Below are 7774 nucleotides of genomic sequence, written 5' to 3'. Positions count from 1 at the left end.
TTCATTGACTTTTATCGTACCATTTTGATGATATTTAATTATTATAGAATTTTATAGAATTTTACATTACAAATTGAAGGCATAACCTTATTCTCTTTTAAATTGAAACACTTATGTATAAGCAATTTAAAAATCATTACAATGATAAGGTAAACACTTAAGTTTGTTCTCGTAAAGTTTTTATTTAAACTGACCGTACAGTTTATAAAAAATTTATATTCTTTAATGATAAAAGCTAGAATATATGTCAAATGGATGATGCGTGTACATCAAATGAGCATCTTACAATTTTTATTTTGTCATTTTGAAAATATTTAGTAACATATAAAATTAACAATAATTATGTATAATGGCATAAGATGTTGTTAGTTTTATTCCATTTTTATTCCATTATTTTAATTATTTTGCATATTATTATGAATAAATTGTTTATTGACTAAGAAGTAGCGAGAATCTCTTTAAACGATCCCAATATCTGGAGCTATGTGTATCTTTTTGTCAGAGTGTACATCTATTCTGACTTCGCGTGACTGTTCTTTGTCATCTCGGTTTTGAATTTGATTCAGAAATTCAGTCAAATTCATTCTCGATAGAGGAAGAGTAGCGTAACTCGTGCTTGAAAGAAACGCAACAGAACGCGAGTTATATGAGTTGTGTAAGTGAATCGAAGTGGTGGATCGAGTGTATTGAAGTCAATAGAATTATGTAGAAAGGTGACCGCAAAACAGAATTCTTTTGAACTGCAATATGATTTCCCTTTTCTTCAAACGTCCCTTTACCTTCCGAGTTCCTCTTGCATGAGAGATGTGCTGAACCCGCCTTTATCGTTCAGAAATTGAAAGGTTTATCGCCTTACAAAGAAATTTCGCAAAATGCCAAATTCTGATTTTATTGAAACTTTGCATACATATAGATCGCGCAAATAGATAAATTCAGAAAATTTCAATTGCAATTCAATCAATAAACAATTAAATTTTAAGAGATAAAATTATCCCTTATATATGTGAAGCAGTTATTAATATATTTTTTCATTGTATTTTGAAAATTATTAGACATAAATCATTCAAGATATAAAGCCATGTATGTGCATTGTAAAAGTTTTATAATAAAATTATTTCTACCTATATAATATTCTTAAAAAATAATTATTTTAAAATTTATATTTTTAAATTTATATTTTTATTTTAAAGAGTGACGTAAATAGAGGTCATTTTATTATAAAACTTTTTCATAAAACATTTTTTGAACGAATAGTTTTTGAGATATAGGTGCGAAAAACGCTAAAAATTGTTTTACAAATAAGATGATTTCATAAAACCTTTATTGGCCCCAACTGATATTTTCTAAATTTATCTATTTACGTAATCTATATATATATATATACACACACACACACACACACACACACATATACATATAAAATTTCATTAAACTACTACTTTTACGAGGTAAGGGATCGTCGCAAAATTCTGATTTTAATGAAACTTTGTATACACGTACATAGGTTACTTAGCAAACAAGCTGAGGTTATTTGTCGCTATTTTGATGCAAAATGACGTCTTTAACATCATTTGACGTTAAAATAACGACAAATAACCTCAGTTTATGCTTGCTGGATATTTTCTCTCTACTAACATGGAATTTAGTAGGAGGAAAATTCCGAAAGTGTGGGAATAGATTTCAATTTTATATTCCTCCCCTTTTTTTAATTACGTCGAAATAAATGACTGTCGCAAAAATTCTAATCTAGTTTCGATTTATTTTAACAGCGATCGTGTGCAATTCTGATTTATCGGATAAAACGTGGCGCGCGCGTGGGCAGAGTCATACGGGATCTTCTCGAGGCTAGGCTCTCAAGAGGCTCGAGACAGCTTTCGATCGATGAGAATTATTCCATTTCCCCGTCCGACGAGATATGAGTTAACGAGTGTCTCGGAAATGTAGAATTCTACGTACGGATGAGGTGGTTTCTCGTTTGTCAAGAGATATAGTGTTCGTTAAAAAATTTATCGTTTCGTGCTAGAGAGAGCTTGAGATTCCTGTGTAACAAAGCGCGTCCCTTAATCGCGTTAACTTTTTCAGCTACGTCAGGAGGTCGCGAATTGAGTGTTGGAATGGTTGTTTTTGTAAGTTTCGCGAGCGCAAATAATATAAATAAATGCGAGATTTGGATTAAAGAAAAAACCAGATTGCTTTTCTTCGCTTCTTAAAAGTGGAAAAAGTTTGCTTCGCCATTTTGCAACCACTTCGTGCTACCACACTAATGAATTGATTAATCACCTCGAAGTAAAATGCGGTTTAATGAAAAAGACAAAATATGCGAATTTTTATTCTACTTAGCGCCTTGAGTTTAGAGATGATTTTTTTAAAAGCTGTAACAGTACAATTTAATCTATCTTTATATCTAATGTATTATATAAAATTCAGGAAATGAAAGTATGTGTTATTTGTAAGGTCGTTATTTTATTATAATAATGATAATAACATTGCAAATTTTTTTATGGTAAAAAAGTATCAGAATTGGAAAAGTCAAGTTACTTCTAATGGGTTGGAAATAGGATAGTCATAAAAAAGTAATTTTTTATTTATAACTAGTTTCATTCGTTACTTGTAGCGAAAAAAGTAACTCGTCAATGTTACAAGATACTTATTGCTTTTTAAAAATTATTTATTACTTTTATCAAATTATTATAAAAAGTATAACAAATTATTATAAAGATAACGATATAGCGAGCGGTAGTAATTTCTTCCATTTCCTGACAAAATTGGATTTATATATTTATAGACTACTAATACCAAGTAAATAATAAAAAGAAAATTAATCTCTTCATAATGTAGTCTCATTAATAAAGTGTATGTGACATTCAGTTATTAAGGTATTTAACGTTGAGAAGAAAAGGTTTGAAAGTTTTTAGAAGTAAGATTGAACTAGACAATGTCGCTAACTATAAGGAATAAGTAAGATAATTGTGCAGTAAAATGACACTCGGAAAATTGCTAAAACTAAGTGGCTGTTACTTTTTGTAATAAAAAACGGGACAAAATAAAATAAAAATTATATATTATAATGAAGAAGAAATCCATCATTTTTATTAACACAATATAAAAAGTAGATACATATATAAACTTTCAAAAATTAATATTTTATAAAGAGATTAACGATTTAACTAATTACATAATTTAATGATATTTATAGAATGTTTCTGAAGTATTGACCAATATTTTAAGAGTTGATTATTTATGTAATTTAAAAAAAAAATGCTCATATAAACATCTAATTTTAAAAGTCACGGTTTAGAGGCTATTAAAAATTTTATAAAATTATCGTTCTTAAGTAGCAGTTTAAACGAGAAAAATTTCAAAAATTAATATTTTTTAGCGATAGTAATATAATATAATGAAATAATAAAATCTGTAAAAAAAAATTGAATTTCATCATTGCTATATATAAATTTGACACACTAATGTAGGTACTATATCTAAACTTTATTTATACATAATCGCCATTGATTTTTATAAAATGGCGACTATAGGTAAATAATGAAATCCCTCTACGAAAATAAAATTTCTTCTCGTTTATATATAAAAATCTTATATATAAAAAATTTCTATAAAATTCTTACGAGAAGACTTTTATAGAAATGATCTTAAAACTTTTAACATCTCGTATCTCTAAAACGAGGCATTTAAGATCATGAACTTTTCTTCATACAATGACTTAAAAAATTAACTCTTAAAACAATGGACAGTTATCTTTATAGTTGCTACTACTACGTTTTTTTCTCTGAATACAACCAGTCAAATTATTTGTTTTTATGAGTTTACAAATTTATGTTTAATTGCATAATATTGATATTTTAATAAAAATGACAAATTTTTACTTTCTAATAACACTTGATTTATTTAGTTTCTGCATTAAGAGAAATAAAATAGTTGTAATTATCACAATTTAAGTACAATTTATAGTACATTTTTGGGATAACTATATATTATTATTTTAACTATGCAAATATAGTCAATTGTGTTAATAATAATCATATGCTACTTGAAAAGAAGTCTTTTTTTAATATACTTTTTATTACTATCACATAAGTAACAAGTGAATTTGAGAAACTCATTCACTGTGATTGCAACTGCATTTACTGAATACAAATTTTAATTACTATTTATTAAAAATAAATAATCTATATAGGCCGATAATCACAAGCTGGTGAAGGTGCCAACGATTAAAACCTATACCATTAAATGATTGTGTGGAATCTTCTTTATTTCGATTCTCTTTGGAGTCCTTTTCAGCAATACATATCCTAAATTATTGAATCTTCCGTCATGTGAGTCACTAAACGCGTTTGACTACTCCGGAGAGGAAGGTTAAATAGTGAATATGTATAAACTGAATATGTATAACTTGTTCAATAATTTATTATTTAATATAAACCTTCATGGAATTATTGAACTTCCCGTTTGAGAATCCTTCAGTTGGGAACCTGTTAGTGACTCACATGACAGAAGATTCAATAATTTAGGTTTTGAGATATGTATTGCTGAAGAGGATTCCAAAGAGAACCGAAACGTTCAAAATAAAGAAGATTCCACACAATCGATTAATGGTATAGATTTTAATCGTTGGCACCAGCCTGTAACTCTTATTGGCCTTGTATAGATGGTTTATTTTTAATTTTAATATTTAGAGTCTGTAAAATTTGATTTACCATTTATATCTTGGTATTTTATTATATTAACATTTGAAATTATTATAATATATAGTATAATTTTTTTTAGATTTCAGAAGACCATATACGTACACATAATTATTATTACTAATATTATAGCTATAATAACTATAAAAATATTATAATTACAAATACCAAATACTTTTCTGTATATATACTTTTCAATATATCCATTATAAAATAAGAGTCATTTAATTTCAGTAGTTTTCCGATTGTTACCCTATATGTCAAAATATTTCTCTATCATTCATTTAGTTACCCAAGAGATATTGCGAGATTTCAAGAGAACGAGTAGTACCGAGCACATCATTGGAGGATATATTGTTCAGCGTTCGCATCGATATTTCGTCCGATCTACCATTGCACTTCTGTCGAGAATCGGTGAAATTTAAGTGCACGTGCATGAGCTTGCTGTTAACGTCTATTTCGTATGCACCATCTGATTGCACCACCCCGATGTATCGAGGGCTGCTGCGCTTATACGGTCACATGGGGCGCATGTACCTGTCTGTCAATGTATGGGGAGTCGCACGTACGTGGGACTCTATGCGCGCGACCTATCGATCCCCCGCTATATTTTCCGCGCGGGGTGTACTCTGTGAGAACGCGTGTTTCCGGCCAGCCGAGTTGGAAAGCACGGTCTGTGCGTGAGTCCTGCGCCCGACGGCGCCCAGCCGTACTGGCTATTTACGTTCAATTTACACCTGCGCGCGAGGTGAGATATATCCATGTTTTTTTTCTCCTACAGAAATGGTCAAAGGCTCGAATGTACAGTTCGAACTTCGAGCGCGTTTAATGGTAGTCGTTGTAGTTTTTCGGCATGACTGATTTCGGAGAAATTTTGTGCATTAACTTTTAGAACTGGTTTAGGATCTATTTCTCAAATTTTATAGTTTTTTATTCAATAAGATTTGTAATAATTCATTGCATCCAAATATGATACTTTAGCGCCACTAGTGGTTTTCCCGTCCTGTAAGACCGGATCTACAGATGTTTAAGCCTTAAGCCGTAAGAAATTGATCAATTATAGTTGAAGAATAATCGACTATGATTCATTTTTTATGGCTTAATCCTTTCCGTCACGCAATTCAGAGGATATAGCAATCATTACAGAGAGGGTGGTTTCTTAGGTTTTTGAGGCCACTGAATCTGAATCCAGGGTTAAATTACAAAAAAAATTAAAAAGATGACAGATTCAAGATGGCGAATCAAGAAACTGATCATTTTGCATGCTGAATGCAGTAATATAATGGCCAATTCAAACTCATTGTTTTCAAATACATTAACAACAATAATTTATAGTGTCAAAAATGACTGATTCAATGCAATAGTTGATCGATTGCAAAAATAATTATTTTTTTGTAGTTCCATTTTTTTGTAGCTGCCATACTGGATGCGCCATTTTGAATTTTAAAAATCTGATGGCGGATTTAAATTCAGCGACCTCAAAAGCATTGGAAACAGTGATTTACAATACATGTTTATTGTCAAAATCTGCCACAAATGAATTAAATTTGGAAAATTGCATGCATTTTTCTGTATAAATTTGTTTATAACAAATAAAAATTATTAAATAATCATGAAACATGCCCTGCTTTTTGAAGTTTGAATCTTATTTTACCTGAAAAAGGAAAGAACCCCATGAGTTTATTCTAAAAACAAAAGATATAAAAAAAAGGAGGCCAAAAAGCCAAAGTGCCTGAAATAAGTGGCTCACTGTGACTCAAAGGGTTAAGGCTTAAAAACTTATTGTAGATCCGGACTAAAGATTGAACCTTTACCTTTGCTTATTTGTGAGCTTACAAACGTTTCGCGTTCGCACATTTCGCTCCGCGACGTCGGTCAATTGCGGATAATGAACAGAGGGAAGACCGATGATGGTTGCCGGAATGCACCGACAGGGAGATTTCGCGCAGCATGACCCCGTGACCTTTCTCACCGACCGGGAGGGAGGAGGATAATGGTGGAAGACTGTGTTATTGGGGGAGGAAAGAGAGATGCAGAGACTGGGTGGTAGTCATGGAGACCGTCCCGAGAGGCTTCCTTAATTCAAAGCTTGATTGGCTCGAACAATCTTAAACTTGTATATGCCCGATAAATTTCTCTCTTTCTTGCCCTCTCTCTTTCGCGATTGCTCACGACCGCGATAAAGAGAACCTACTCAGACTACCATTTCCATATCATTTCACTCTCCTCTCGAAACAACGGTGCGAATGCTCCATTCGGTATTTCCAAGCCATTTCAGTCCCTTCAGATCGATTTTAAAGTTGAGACCGAAATATGCTTTTGTTGTGAATTATTTATACGTGGTAGAGTATCACATAATAATTAAATCAGCATGTCTCTTACTTCCAAATCATAATTCAAGTAGAATTAGATTATAAGGCATTACCAATTCATACTTATTATTACAAGTAATTAGATTGACGATATGCATTTAAGAGTCTAATTTAACGATAATTTGCTATATGTAATTTTCATCGTTTGTGATCACTTTGTTCGCCCCAATCTAATTTTCCTTTTTATTTCTCTTTTTACCTTTCTCTTTTTTCAGTCTCCCTTCTCTCATTAGCTTATTATATTTTGTTATTTATGTATAGTATTACTTTGTCATAATTAAAAAAGACTGTATCCTCGCGACACGGTTCCCACTGAATTGAATCGAATTAATTTCCTCTTTGAACCCTCCGTCTGTCCTCACCTCTCTCCCTTTTCGCCTTCCGTCGACGTTTAATAAAGTCAACTTTCCTCTCCGCGAAGCCGCAATCTTTTCAGCGACTTGCAGCTTTTCTGTGCGCGAGAAAAGCGATAAAACTGTCGGCTATCGCGAAGAAACGGAGATGGAGAAAAATAAATAGAAGGAAGGAAGGAAAGAAGAAGGAAGAGATGGAGATAGGGTGGAATATGAGCTTCACGTCGTATTGTCGAGTATTCGATACTCGCATTCGGGTTTCATACTCGACTCGGCGCGTTGTCGCTGATATTATGGTCTCGGGGCTAGCAAGAAAACAGCACGAGTTGCACAAAACCGGGAAAAGACC

At 31.7% G+C, this 7774-nt stretch overlaps 1 protein-coding gene across 1 annotated transcript in view; it reads right to left on the bottom strand.

The window, feature by feature from the left end:
- Nucleotides 1-7774, bottom strand: part of LOC105621656 (small conductance calcium-activated potassium channel protein) — a 117053-nt gene that overhangs the window by 52698 nt on the left and 56581 nt on the right. The gene's annotated exons all lie outside the window — the stretch shown is intronic.

This window comes from Atta cephalotes (genome assembly GCF_000143395.1).
Source record: "Atta cephalotes unplaced genomic scaffold scaffold00035, whole genome shotgun sequence".
Lineage (NCBI taxonomy): Eukaryota > Metazoa > Arthropoda > Insecta > Hymenoptera > Formicidae > Atta > Atta cephalotes.
Note: the sequence above shows the minus strand (reverse complement) of the source record. Positions and strands in the feature narration are given on the sequence as shown.